The following is a 15300-nucleotide window of genomic DNA, read 5'->3' on the forward strand; positions in this document are numbered from 1 at the left end:
TGCCTCGGAAACCCAAGGAGGGGTCGCTATGAGTCAGGGCTGACTCGACGGCACATAACAACAACAACAACACCAGATATACCGTTAAGTGAATATTCCATAATTAACCTTGCCAATTCTCAGTTGTTGGATATTGAGTTTGTTTTTGTTTTGGCTTTCTTGTTGTGCTCTTTTGTTTTTGCTATCACAAATGGCACTGTAATGAACATCTCTATAGCTAATTTCTCGTGTTCATCCATGATAATTTCCTTAGGATAAATCCTCAGAAGTAAAATTGCTAGATCATGCATATTTCTAAGGCTTTTGATGAATATACTTCAGTCTCTAGGGAGGAAAAAAATGCATTCAAGTACCCATTCATTTTCTTAACCCATTTGAAAGCATAGAGTCCCTGGATGATGCAAATGTTTAACATGTTCATCTGTTCCTATTGTTGTTAGGTGCCATCGAGTTGGCATAGTGACCCTATGTACAACAGAATGAAGCATTGCCTGGTCCTGTGCCAGCCTCATAATCTGTGCTATACCTGATCCTGTTGTTGCAGCCACTGTGTCAGTGCATCTTGTTGAGAGGTTCAAATCCACCAAGAGGGCCTTGGAAGAAAGTACTGGCAATCTACTTCCACTAAATCAACCTTAAAACCCCTATGGAGCATAGTTCTACTCTGATACACATGGGGTTGCTGTGAGTTGGTATCAACCCAGGGGCAACTGGTTTTTCCTGAAAGTACTGAGTATTGTTTGTTTGTTCACAGCTTTCCTACAATACTTTCTCTCTAAGATCTATAAACATGATAGAGTCTTTGGTATAGCACCCACAACACACACAGCTGTAATTTCTATGACTTAATTGCCCTCATCACTTGGCCCCTGATCTTAACTTTACCTCAAGGACTGCCTCTGATGGATTGGATCTTTGCCATGATGCTATTTTCTAACTGGAGGACTTTTTATATCAGATTTTGATTTGGTTGTTTGGGAGTAGAGTCCCCAGGTATTTCTGATCATCAACTAGTTTAAGAACCACTGTTTGTTTTTTCAAATCAAAGTTGATTTTAATATAAAGAAAATACATTGACTGCTAGGCACTCTTTAGGCCTGAAATTGAACTCATTCCCATGGCTTCTAGCCAGACAATGAACAGGCCTATAAAGTGAGTAATAACACTTGTGAGGAAGGTATTCCTCAGAACAATTAACCATGTGAGACCAAAAAGGCAACATTTGCTCAAAAACAAAGCTCAGGAGGCAGGAAGAGGCAGAAAAGAAGGAGGAATGGAAAGAAGCAAACCCAAGGAGGAAGCAGGAAGAGTGTTGTACATTGAGGGGACTGCAACTAACGTCACGAAACAAAATGTGTATAAATTGTTGAATGGAAAACTAATTTGCTCTCTAAACCTTTATCCAAACTGCAATAAATGAAGAAAAAAATTTTTTAAATGTATTGTTATTGTAACAAAGCAATGTATGCTCATTTCAGAAAGATCAGAAAATACAGACAAGCAAGAAGGAAAGGCACTTTAAAGTTATAGTCCCACCTACCTTGAACCACTATAGCACTTTGATATATATCCATTTAAGTTCTTTTCTTTCTTTTCCTTAGAAAAAATAGGACAAAAATATACAGAATGTTTTTAATCTACTTGTTTCACTTAACATACCATGAACATGTTTCAAGATAAATGACACACTTCTGCATCATTATTTTAAGTATCTATATATTATCCTTGGGAGCTCTGGTAGCATAGTGCCTAATGCACTTGACTGCTAACCAGAAGGCTGGCAGTTCAAACTGACCAGCCACTCCTCGGAAGGAAGATGGGGCTACTTCTGTAGTGATACTGCCTTGGAAACCCAAGGAGGGGTCGTTGTGAGTTGTGTCCGACTCAACGGCACATAACAACAACAATATATCATTCTTTATATGACTATGAAGAAGAACATGGCATTAAGATTGGAGGAAGATTCATTAACTACCTGTGATATGCAGATGACACAACCTTGCTTGTTGAAAGTAGAGAAGACATGAAGCACTTACTGAGGAAGATCAAGGACTACAGAATTCAGTATGGATTACACCTCAACATAAAGAAGAATCTTCACAACTGGACCAATAAGCAACATCACAATAAATGGAGAAAATGTTGAAGTTATCAGAGATTTCATTTTACTTGGATCCACAGTCAACACGCAGGGAAGCAGAAGCCAGGGAATCAGACATATTGCACTGGGCAAGATGGTATCTCGTTGTTTTGATTTGCGTCTCTCTAATGGCTAATGATCATGAACATTTCTTCATGTGTTTGTTGGCTGCCTGAATATCCTCTTTGGTGAAGTGTCTATTCATGTCTTCTGCCCGGTTTTTAATTGGATTGTTTGTCTTTTTGTAGTGAGGTGTTAGAGTTTTCTATAAATATTAGAGTGAAGTCCTTTGTGAGATATGTCATTGCTGAATATTTTTTCCCAATCTATAGGTTCTCTTTTGATTCTTTTGAAGAGTCTTTTGAAGCACATAAAAATTTAATTTTTCAAAGGTCCCATTAATCTAGTTTATCTTCTGCTGTTTGTGCTCAGCTCAGTTGCTTTTTGTGGTCTTGGGTTTTAGTCCTCATTGTTGTAGATCACAAGTACATGTTCTCTGGGCTGAATGTCAATGACTTTTACCCTCTGCATCAGGCTGCAGAGGTCCCTGAGTAATAACACTTGTAATAACATACAGATCATTTTATTCGACTACTAACCAAAAGGCTGGTGATATGAACCCTCCCAGGTGCACCATGGAAGAAAGGCGAGGCTATCTGCTTCCGTGAAGATCTTAGCCAGAAAATCCTATGGAACAGCTCTACTGTACTGTAACTTGGGGTCATCGTGAGCCAGAATCAACTCAGAAGCAATGGGTTAGCTTTTTTTTTTTTTTTTTTAATCAGGCTGGAGGGGATCACCTTGCTATACAGAATGATAACTAGCTCTGAAATGTAATGTCTTCTTGAAGCCCGATTGTCAGGTTGCTTGTGACAACTTGTGGACTGCCTCCCCAGTTTTGTTTTTCTTGATTTTGTTTTATATTGATATTTCTATCTCAAATGATCTTTCTAAGTGCACTCTTGGCAAGATTCTGCTGGAGATAGAATTCCTTGGCCACATTCAGCAATGGTTTGCTAAAACCATGGGTGTGTTTCCTGCTGCAAAGTTGCAGATGATCTTGATCAACTCCAAGCTGATTGTCAAAAGAGCAGCCTGCAAACTAGTCTGGGTCTTTATTCTTATTCAGAGAAAATGAGAAACAGGATAAGGAGGTGGAAGATTCCATCAATGACAAACACTTATTCCAGAGCCTCGGTGCCAGACTCTGGGTTGGGTGTGTTGGTATAATGATTCCAAAAGCGCTTGCCTAACTCTCTAGTTTCCAGGATGACTTGGGTGTTGTTGGGTAGAACCCAAGACCCCAGTTATCAGCTTTTAGAAATAATCCAACAGTGAATGAAGACATGGTCTCCAAGATGTACTTCAAGCATTCCTTCAGGCATACCTAGTCACCAGCTTCCAAACTTTATACCTCGTTTCAACACATTGACAGAGCAGATGATAACAAGAGAAGAGTTACCTAATCAGCATTATTACAGCAATTGCTTCTCAAGAATTTCAGAAAGCAGGTTCTAATTTCAGACTTGTAGATGAGTCAATCTTTATTTACTCTTGTCATAATGACAGAATGGTCACCAAGATGGACACAGCTTAAGTCATCCCTTTACATAGTGTCATATAAACAATAAGTAGGAATAAAGAACATTGACTTTATTTCTTCTGCTCCCTGGAAAATACAGCCTTCATAATGGTTTGTGAGGTGCAGGAAGAGTTACTTCATTAAGTTAGTTTTCAATAGTGTTTGAGATTACTTTTCCCCATTGTTGGCTATAATGTTATCACAATCCTGGTCTCTTTCTAGCTAATCTACCTGATCTTGAATCTTCTGTTTTGAAGAAAGAAAAAAATGGTCTAATGTTCTAAATTGCAATCCTTGGTATTTACTAACCCTTTACCATAGAGTTTTAACAAGCAAAATGTATGTGGCCCTACAAGAAGAATAGACATTTCTATTTTTGATCAATGAGTGCTGTATAATTCAACTAAACTCTACTGAATTTAACCCAAAAAATATTTATTGAGCCCTGGTGGCCCAGTGGTTAAGTGTGGGCTGCTGATCAAAAGGTCAGCAGTTTGAACCCACAAGTTGCTCTGTGGGAGAAAAGATCTGACACTCTGTTCTGGTAAAGATTAGTCTAGGAAACTCTATGGGGCAGTTCTACTCAGTCACATGGGGTTGTTATGAGTTGATGCCACACAACACCAGTCTGGGCTTAAACTGTGCTAGAAGGTAGTGGGAAGAAGATGTGGCACAGGGGACATAAAACTTCTGGGAATCTATTCAATACAAACACTTAGAGAAGTACAAAAAACTTCACATACAAGAAAGTTTATCACAGCATTGTTTGTATAGGGAAGGAAGGGAGGGAAGGAGGACAACAAATTCCTAAATAAAGGGCTAGATGAAGTAATTATGGAGCACCATAATTATGTAGTCATTAAATCCTGCAGTAAAATATATTACTATCTTGGAAAGATGTCCAAGATACTTTTCACAAGTTGGGTTTATGTTATATACATATCTCACAGAAAAATATGTATAACATAAATCCATACCTGAGAACTGACACAAAGTATAGTGTGTGTGTGTGTGTGTGTGTAAAGAAATGTGTGTCTGTTAAACTTAGGGAAAGTTCTGGAAGGCCCAGCTGTTAAGGAGCATGAGGCTGAGGAGTAAACAAATAACTGTCACTTCCTACAGCACATACTTCCAAAGCAATGGATTCCTTATCTTTTGGAGTGTTTCTGATCTTCACTTTACTTTTCAAAACATAAATTTTAAACATAAAAAATATAAATACTAAAAGACAATGTTGCTCCCCCAGCAACTTTAAGAACATCACCTCTCTAGCTTTGGGTATTGTGATGATTTAACACACAAAAACAAAAGTTATCTATCTTGTTGTTAGGGGCTATCAAGTCAGCTACAACTCATAACAACCCTAAAACAATTAAGTGTTCTGGAATTCCCGTGCTTGGCGATGTTATTCACAATTTGTTATGATTCACAAAGTCGAATGCCTTTGCAGAGTTGATAAACACAGGTAGACATCTTTCCAGTATTCTTTGCTTTCAGCTAAGATCCATCTGAAATTAGCAATGATAACCCTCATTCCACATCGTCTTCTGAATCCAACTTGTATTTTTGGAAGTTCTCTGTTAATATACTGCTGCAAGTGTTTTTGAATTATCTTCAGCAAGATTTTACTTGTGCATGATATTGTTTGATAATTTCCATATTCTGTTGGATAATCTTTTTTGGAATGGGTACATAGATCTCTTCCAGTCAGTTGACCAAATTTCATGGCATAAACAAGTAAGTGCATCCAGAGCTACATCCATTTGTTGAACATCTCAAAGGGTATTCCATCAATTCCTGCACCTTGTTTTTCACCAATTCCTTCAGTGCAACCTCAACGTCTTCCTTTAATATCATTGGTTCCTGATAATATGTTGCTTCCTGAAATAGTTACATATCGACCAATTCCTTTTGGTACAGTGACTCTGTACTCCTTCCATCTTCTTTTGATGCTTCCTGGTCGTTCATTGTTTTGCCCATTGTTGTTGTTGTTGTTAGGTGTCATTGAGTTGGCTCTGACTCATAGCAACCCTATGTACAACAGAACAAAATACTGCCCAGTCCTATGCCAACCTCACAATCTTTGCTATACCTGAGCCCATTGTTTCAGCCACTGTGTCAACCCATCTCATTGAAGGCCTTCCCTTTTTTTGTTGACGTTCCACTTTGCAAAGCATGATATCCTTCTCCAGAGAATGGTCCCTTCTGACAACATGACCAAAGTAGGTGAGACGAAGTCTGGTCATTCTCGCTTCCAAGGAGCATTCCGGCTGCACTTCTTCCAGGACAGATTTGTTAGTTTTTCTGGCAGTCCAGGGTATGTACTTTCAGTATTCTTCACCAGCACCACAACTCAAAAGCATCAACTCTTCTTCAGTCTTTCTTATTCATTATCCAACTTTCACATGCATATGAGGTGATTGAAAATACTTTGGCTTGGGTCAAGTGCACCTTAGTCTTCAAAGTGACATCTCTGCTTTTCAACACTCTAAAGGATTCTTTTGCAATACATTTGCCCAGTGAAATATGACATCTAATTTCTTGACTGCTGCTTCTGTGGGTGTTGATTGTGGAACCAAGTAATATGAAATTTTTTTTTTTAGTTTTTCAGAATTTCTTTCTTTTTTTTTTTTTATTCTGATTTGGGTGAAGATTTGCAAAGCAAATTCACTTTCCATACAGCAGTTCACATATACTTTGTCTCATGACATTGATCACAGTTTACCACAAAGCAACAGCTCACCTCTCACTTCCTCCCCATAGTTACCTCTTCCCTGTGTCCATCCCTCCATGGACTACTGCCCCCTGAGCTGTCTCCCTGTGCATAAGCAGCCCTTCTTTCTCCCATGATTGTTCTCTCCAAGGAGTGTATTTACCTAGTGTAAATGTTCAACTCATAGGCCTGTCTTTTGTTTGTCTGGAGACCACAGGTGTGGGTTCAATTCCAGACCTGAAGGGCAGTTAGGGGCCATAGTCTCAGTGGTTCCACCAGGCTCTATCGGACCAGCAAGGCTGGTCCCCACCTTTTTTTTCCCTTCAAATGATTTTGAGTTTTGTTCCACATTGTTCTCCCTCTCTATCAAAGATCTCCTATTTAGATCTCCTTCCAAGTGGATGAAAGTGGTAGCTGGGCACTATCTACTTCTTCTGGTCTCATAGTAGTATAGACTGCAGATCGGATGGTGCACCAGTCGCTAGGACTAATTGTTTCCATGAATTTTGGTTTTCTTCATTCTTTTTTGCTCTGGATGAGGAGAGACCCAATAATATGAAATTTTTGACAATTCAATCTTTTCTCCATTTATTGTGATGCTTCTTACTGGACCAGTTGTGAGGATTTTCATTTTCTTTATGTTGTGGTATAATCCATACTGCAGACTATAGTCTTTAATCTTCATCAGTAAGTGCTTCAAGCCATCTTCACTTTCAGCAAGCAAGGTTGTATCGTCTGCATATCGCAGGTTGTTAATGAGTCTTCCTCCAATCCTGATGCCATGTTCTTCTTCATATAGTCCAACTTTTCAGATTATTTGCTCAGCATACAGACTGAATAAGTATGGTGAAAGGATACAACCCTGATGCACTCCCTTCCTGATTTTAAACAATGCGGTATCCCCTTGTTGCATTCGAACAACAGCCTCCTGGTCTGTATAGGTTCCTCATGAGCACAGTTAAGTGTTCTGAAATTTCCAATCTTCTTAATGTTATCCATAATTTGTTATGACCCACACAGTCAAATGTTTTTCCATAGTCAATAAAACACAAGTAAACATCTTTCTGGTATTCTTTGCTTTCAGCCAAAACCCATCTGACATCAGCAATGACAAACCTTGTTCCACATCCTCTTCTAAATCCAGCTTGTATTTCTGGAAGTTTTTTGTCAATATACTGCTACAACCATTTTTAAATTATCTTTCGCGAAATTTTACTTGCATGTGATATTAATCATATTGTCCAATAATTTCCACATTCTGTGGGATCACCTTTCTTTGGAATGGTTGCTGTTGTTGTTAGGTGCTGTCGAGTCGTTTCCGACTTGTAGCGACCCTATGCACAGCAGAATGAAACACTGCCCAATCCTGCACCAGCTTCATGATCCCTGCTATACTTGAGCCCATCATCACAGTCACCGTGTCAATCCATCTTGTTGAAGGCCTCCTCCTCTTTCATCGACCCTCCACCCTACCAAGCATGACATCCATCTCCAGGGAATGGTTCCTTCTGCCAACATGACCAAAATAGGTGAGACCAAGTCTGGCCATTCTCGCTTCCAAGGAGCATTTCGGGTGCACTTCCTCCAGGACAGATCTGTTAGTTCTTTTAGCAGTCCATGGTACTTTCAGCATTCTTCACCAGCACCACAACTCAAAAGCATGAACTCTTCTTCGGTCTTCCTTATTCATTGTCCAGATATGGATCTCTTCCAGTCAGTTTGCCAGGGAACTGTCTTCCAAATTATTTGGCATAGACGAGTAAGTGCCTCCAATGGAGCATTGGTTGGTTTGTTGAAACACCTCAGTGGATATTCCATCAATTCCTGGTGCTTTTTGCCAATTCCTTCAGTGCAGCTTCAACTTCTTCCTTCAATACCATTAGTTCTTGATCATATGCCACCTCCTGAAATAGTTGAACATCGACCAGTTCTTTTTGTACAGTGACTCTGTGTATTCCTTCTATCTCCTTTTGATGCTTCCTGCATCATTCAATATTTTGCCCATAGAATCTTTTAATATTGCAGCTCATGGCTTGAATTTTTTCTTCAGTTCTTTCAGCTTGACAAATGCTGAGCTTGGTCTTCCCTTTTGGTTTTCTAACTCCAGGTCTTTGCACATTTCATTATAATCATTGAGTTTGTCTTCTCGAGCTGCTCTTTGAAAGCTTCTGATCAGCTGTGTTATCTTGTCATTTCTTCCATTTGCTTTAGCTGCTCTCCATTAAAGAGCAAGCTTCAGAATCTCTTCTGACATCCATTTTGGTCTTTTCTTCCTTTCCTGTTGTTTTAATGACATCTTGCTTTTTTCATGTATGATGTTTTTGATGTCATCCCACAGTTTATCTGGTTTTCATTCACTAGTGTTCAATGCATCAAATCTATATAACCAGGAGCTCTGGTAGCATAGTGTGTAAAGCACTTATGTATTCCTTCCCCCTGAGCTATCTCCCTGCACAAATACTGCCTTTCTGTTCTCCCATGATTGATTGTTCTAAAGAGTGTATCTACCTAATGTAAATGTTCACCCTACATGCTTGACTGTTGTTTGGCTAGAAGCCACAGCAATGAGATCAATTCCAGACCTGAAGGGTAACTAGGGGCCATGGTTTTGGGAGGTGTCACCAAGCTCTATCAGACCAGTAAACCTGGTCTTTTTTATGATTTTATTTTTGTTCCACATTGTTCTCCCATTCTGTTCAGGATCTCCTGCACTGACCCCGTTATGAGTAGTTGACAGTGGTAGCCAGGCACCCATCTAGTTCCTCTGGTCTCATGATCATATAAGCTGAGGTTCACATGGTCCACTAGTTCCTTGGACTAATTATTTCCATGCATCTTTGGTTTTCTTCATTCTTCTTTGCTCTGGATGAGGAGAGACCAATTGTTGCATCTAGATGGCACTTGCAAGTTTTTAAGACCCCAGTCACTACTTACCAAAGCAGGCTGTAGAACAGTGTTTTTGTGTAGTACATTATGCCAATTGAGCTTGATGTCCCCCCAGCTGAAGCCCCAGCCCACAGGTCCAAAAACCTGCACCATCAGGGTGGTTGACTGTGCCTAGGAAGTTATCATAACTTTGCCCCCTGTTAGTTCTATTTATATGAACATTCTTACAGCACATACAGTTATATACGTAGAAATATTGTCTGCCAACCTTTTATATATATGGTCATATTCTGGCATCATTTTTTTCCAACTACCAGTGGTTCTTTGTTTCCAACTTTCACATTCCAATCACCTGTAATACTAAATATATCTTCATTGTATGTTTGGTCAATTTCAGACTGCAGAAGTTGGTAAAAATCTTCAATTTCCTCTTCTTTGTCTTTAGTGGTTGGTGCATAAATTTGAATAATAGTAGTATTAACTGGTCTTCCTTATAGGCATATGGATATTATCCCATCACTGACAGCATTGTGCTTCACGATAGATCTTGAAACGTTTTTTGTGACCATGAATGCAATGCCAATCCTCTTTAATTTGTCATTCCCTGTATAGTAGATTATATGGTTGTCCAATTCAAAGTGGCCCAAACCAGTCCATTGCAGCTCACTAATGCCTAGGATATTGATCTTTATGCATTCCATTTCATTTTTGACAACCTCCAATTTTCCTAGATTCATACTTCATACATTCCATGCTCCCATTATTAATGGGAACATGCAGCTGTTTCTTCCCATTTTGAGTCATGCCACATGAGCAAATGGAGGTCCTGAAAGCTTTACTCCATCCATATCATTAAGGTCAACTCTGATTTGTGAAGGCAGCTCTTTCCCAGTTGTAATTTGAGTGCCTTCTACCTGAGGGGTTCATTTTCCAGCATTGTATCATACAGTGTTTCAGGGCTATTCATAAAGTTTTCCAGTAATACATCAGACAGTGCTTCACTGCTATTCATAAGGTTTTCACTGGACAATTTTTTGAGAAGAGGATGGCCCTTTCCTTCTTCCTAGTCTATCTCAGTCTGAAATCTGCCCACCATGGGTGACCTTGCTGGTATCTGAAATGTCAATGGCATAGCCCCCAGCCTCACAGCAACATGCAAGCCACCACAGTATGACAAACAGGTGGGATAAAATCAAGGTCATATTTTGGCTCTTATGGACTTACTTTAATTTTCTTCAGCTTCAACTTGAACTTGCATATGAGCAACTGATGATTGTTCTGGTTACCTAGAGCCACTCTGAGAAGAATATACCACAAATGGGATGGCTTTAACAAACAGGTGTTTATTCTCTTATAGTTTGGAGGCTTTAAGTCTAAGTACAAAGTGCCAGGCTCTAGGAGCTGGGTGAAAGCCCCTCAATTTTGGGCTTCAGCTCTGCCCCTTGCTCCCAGCCCACTCAAGCTAGAGGCATTTCTTCATTCAGACAGCTGCTGGCCGCTGAGGCTAACAAGCCCAAGGTCGACAAATAAAATGACACAGTCCTGATGTTACCACAAACCTCACAGCAGGCAATTACTTCAAGTCCACTGTAAGTCCCAAGGTCAACAGAGGATGGAAGGCTGCTGAACAACAACATGGCTACATGCAGGGTGCAATGTGCCATAGGCTAGAGACCATTCCTCAAGGCTTCTTCTTATATACAGGAAGCAGACCACATACCCAAAGCAGCTACTCAGCTGCTTATGGTAGATCCCACCATGGAGTCTATTGCCAGTCTCATCATGAAGAATAACTACCACCAGCTGCTCAGTCACTCAATTAGGCCCAGCCAAGTTGACACACAAACTGAACTACCACAATGGTCTATTCCACAGTCAGCTCCTGGCTTTGTTTTGATTGATGTATTGAGCTTCTCCATTGCCTCCTTCCATAGATGTAGTTGATCTGATTTCCATGTATTCCATCTGGTAAATGTGTATAGCTACCATTTATGTTGTTGAAAAAAGGTATTTGCAATGAATAAGTCATTGATCTTGCAAAATTCTATCATGGAATCTCCAGTGTCATTTGTATCACCAAGGCCATATTTTCCAACTACCAGGATTCTTCCTTGTTTTTGACTTTCACATTCCAAGTCATCTATAGGAAAAATAATTATTGGAGGAATATTCTTTACAATGTTGGAGAAGTAATAACCCCTTGAGAAAGGTTTGAAGTGCGTTGACTTCAATTCAAAAGTTAAGAAAGCAAACAAATAGTCATTATTCATACTGATAACATGACTCTCTTCACATAGTAGGGAAGACATACCTAGACATGAGAAAGTGATGAACATTGAGTTGCTTTTAAGAGTAAGAAACTGACCTCATAATCTAAAGCAGTGTCCATGTTTGCAAGTGTCCTTTGGTATCAGGGGCCACATTCTAGAACCTAGAGACATATTTTCTTAATGTGAATCTAAATGCACTGATACCAAGTTGATGCCAACTCATTGTGACCCTTTAGGGCAGAGTAGAACTGCCTCATCGGGTTTCCAAGGCTGTCAATCTTTAAGGAAGCAGACGGCCTCATTTTTCTCCCACAGAGAGGTGGGTTCGAACCACCAACCTTTTGGTTAGCAGCCCAATGCTTTAACCACAGTACCACTAGAACTCCATAATGTAAAACTGTTGTTGTTGTTATGTGCCGTTGAGTCGGCCCTGACTCATAGCAATCCCTCCTTGGGTTTCCGAGGTGGTATCACTACAGAAGTAGATCGCCCAACCTTCCTTCCGAGGAGTGGCTGGGGGGTTTGAACCGCCAGCCTTCTGACTAGCGGTCAAGTGCCTTAGGCACTATGCTACCAGGGCTCTCAATGTAAAACTAGCAGGACACAAATTAATGATGGGTCCCTTTTGTACTGCCCAGAAACCAGATAGCCCAGCAGGTAAAAACTTGGATGGGCATTAATCAGTTTATGGCCAATCTTGTTTATATCATCACCTGCTTTCCCCATCTTCAGTATTTTTTAAAGCAAATTTCAGATATCATAGCATTAAGATTTGCTAACTGCTAACAAAAGTTCAGTGGTTCGCATCCATACTGCTCAGAGGCAGTCTGTTTCCATAAAGATTTATAGCACTGGCAACCCTAATGGGGTTAGTTCTACTCTGTCCTTTAGGGTTCACTCTGAGCTCTGGTAGCATAGTGTGTAAAGCACTTGACTGCTTACCAGAAGGCTGGAAGTTCAAATCTACCAGCCACTCCTCAGAAGGAAGGTTGGGCAATCTACTCCATAGTGATACTGCCTTGGAAACCCAAGGAGGGGTTAGGGTTCAGGTCTGACTTGATGGCACATAACAACAATAACAACATGAGTCAGAATCATCTGGATGGCATTGAGTTTGAGTTTTAGCAACATGAACTAGAGTGCCACCTGCTGGGAACATGTGAACTTCCTGAATCTTTATGTTGAAGAGCTAGTTTCCTGGGCCCTTTAGTGGGACCTCGGGTGGTATAGTACCTAAGAGATTTGACTGTTAACCAGAAGGCTGGTGGTTAAACCCACCAGCCACCCCTCAGAGGGAAAGTTGGACAGTCTACTTCAGTAGTTATACCATCTCACATCTGAATCCATGGCAGTTACTGTGGTATGGCTTTTTAGCAGTTGAATCACAGTTTGCTAGTTGCAAATGAAGATGCGGTTCAGTATCTATTGAAACAGAATCTCTGTTCTGGGGCCCTAGAGTTAATACTTTTTTAAACATGTTCTCATGTGCTTTGAGGTTTAAGAGGCAAATGCCTTAGAACCCACATTTGCTTGATAGCAATCACCTAGGGAATGACCTGGATCACACTCAGGCTTACTGAATCGGATCTCCAAGAAAGGGACCTAGAACCATGAATTTTTAATCGGAATGCCAGTGCTTGCTTCGGTGGCACATATACTAAAAATTTGAACCATACAGAGAAGATCAGCATGGTCCCCGTGCAAGGATGACATGCAAATTTGTGAAGCATTCCATATTTATAATGAAGGCAGTGAACATCCAGGACTAGGCTTCTTTCTCCACCCCAGGCCTGACGTGGAGAAGGCATGTGTTCAACGGCCTCCTGACTATGATGCTTTGGATGTTGCCAACACCATTGAGATCATCTAAACTGAGTTCAGCTGGCTAATTCTAAATATAAAGTTTTTCACCACAGCGGGGGGAGGGGGGAAGTGTGCCAAATGAATCTTAAAAGCATGAAGCATTGGTAAATATTGCAGTTGAAAGCTGTACTTAACTCTGCAGATTTTCTGTACGAGTGTTGTTGTTGTGTGCCATGGAGTCCAGTCAGCATCATAACAACCCTGTAAGATAGAGGAGAACTGCCCCCATAGACTTTCCCAGGCTGTAGTCTTTTGGGGAGCAGATTGCCAGGTCTTTCTCCTGTGGAGTGGCTGGTGGTTGCGACAACTGACCTTTTGGTTAGCTGCTGAGCACTAAACACTGATCCACCAGGGATCTTTGTTTACCATCTAGTGTATAGTATGTTTCCCAAAGAGGTGTTATGTTATACTAATAGTGTCTTAAAGTGTAAGACTTACAGAGTCAAAATTAAGGGAATACAATACTACCAATCTTAAAATGTTCCATGCTTTCCCTTATCTCCATTCCTTTTGAATTGCTGTTCCTTCTGCCTAAAATGATCTCTCATATCCACTTCAAAGAAGCTCTGATGGTGCAATGGTTAAAGCGTTTGGCTGCTAACCTAAAGGTCCATGGTTCAAATCCACCAACTGCTCTGTGGGAGAAAAGATGAGGCAAACTGCTTCTATAAAGGTTTATAACCTTGGAAACCCTATGGGGCAGTTCTGCTTTGTCCTATAGGGTCTCTGTGAGTTAGAATCGTGTTCACGGAATGGGTATTTATATCCCACTTATGGAATCCTGGGTGGCACAACTGGTTAAGTGCAGTTCAAACCCACCAGCTGCTCTGCAGGAGATGATCTGCTCCTGTAAAGATTACAGCCTGGGAAACCCTATGGGGCAATTCTGCTCTGTTATATAGGGTCACTATGAGTTAGAATTGATCTGATGCACAACGATATATGAAACATTTAAATTTGGCCCAAACCAGGTCATCCTTGGGTTTTCTGCTCTGTAATTCAGTCCATCCCTGTTGTGGTTACCTACTGCCACTCTGACAAGAAATACACACAAATGGGATGGCCTTAACAAACAGGAGTTTATTCTTACAATTCGGAGGCTTTAAGCCCAAGTTCAAAGTGCCAAGCTCTAGAGGCTGGGTGAAAGCCCCTCAACCTTGGGGTCCATGTCTGTCTCCTGCTCCCAGCCCACTGGAGCTAGAGGTGTTTCTTCACCCAGACAGTTGCTGGCTGCTGAGGCTGAGAAGCCCCAAGGTTGACAAGTTAAAAGGCACAGTCCTGATGTTACCACAACAGGCCATTAACTTAAGTCCATTGTAAGACCCAAAGTCGGCAGAGCATTGCAGGCTGCTGAGCAACGACAAGGCTACATACAGGGCCCAAGCATGCCATAGTCTAGAGACCATTCCCAACGCTTCTCCTTATATACAGGAAGTAGTCGTTGTTGTTGTTATTTGCCGTAGAGTCGGACCCGACTCACAGTGACCCCCTCCTTGGGTTTCTGAGGCAGTTTCACTACGGAAGTAGATTGTCCCCATCTTCCTTCTGAGGAGTGGCTGGTGGGTTTGAACCGCCAGCCTTCTGGTTAGCAGTCAAGTGCCTTAGGCACTATGCTACCAGAGCTCCCAACAGGAAGTAGACCACATCCCAAAGGCAACTACTCAGCTGCTTGTGGTAGATCCCACCATGGAGCTGATTACCAGTCTCATCATGGGGAATAACTACCACCAGCTGCCCAACCACTCAACCAGGCCCAGCCAAGTTAGTACACAAACATAACTACCACAACGCCCTAAAATCTTTCCAGTAAAACAGGATCCCAGTGGGTATCCTTCCTGATACCAGC

At 41.0% G+C, this 15300-nt stretch overlaps 1 non-coding gene across 1 annotated transcript; it reads left to right on the forward strand.

Moving 5' to 3' along the window:
- Nucleotides 1-13224: 13224 nt before the first annotated feature.
- LOC122150197 lies at nt 13225-13332 on the forward strand. The gene has a single exon (XR_006163534.1). It is a non-coding gene; the product is annotated as a U6 spliceosomal RNA (small nuclear RNA).
- Nucleotides 13333-15300: the final 1968 nt, after the last annotated feature.

Source organism: Orycteropus afer, unplaced genomic scaffold (genome assembly GCF_000298275.1).
Source record: "Orycteropus afer afer isolate SDZICR_OR568_19922 unplaced genomic scaffold, OryAfe1.0 scaffold00103, whole genome shotgun sequence".
Taxonomy (NCBI): Eukaryota; Metazoa; Chordata; class Mammalia; order Tubulidentata; family Orycteropodidae; genus Orycteropus; species Orycteropus afer.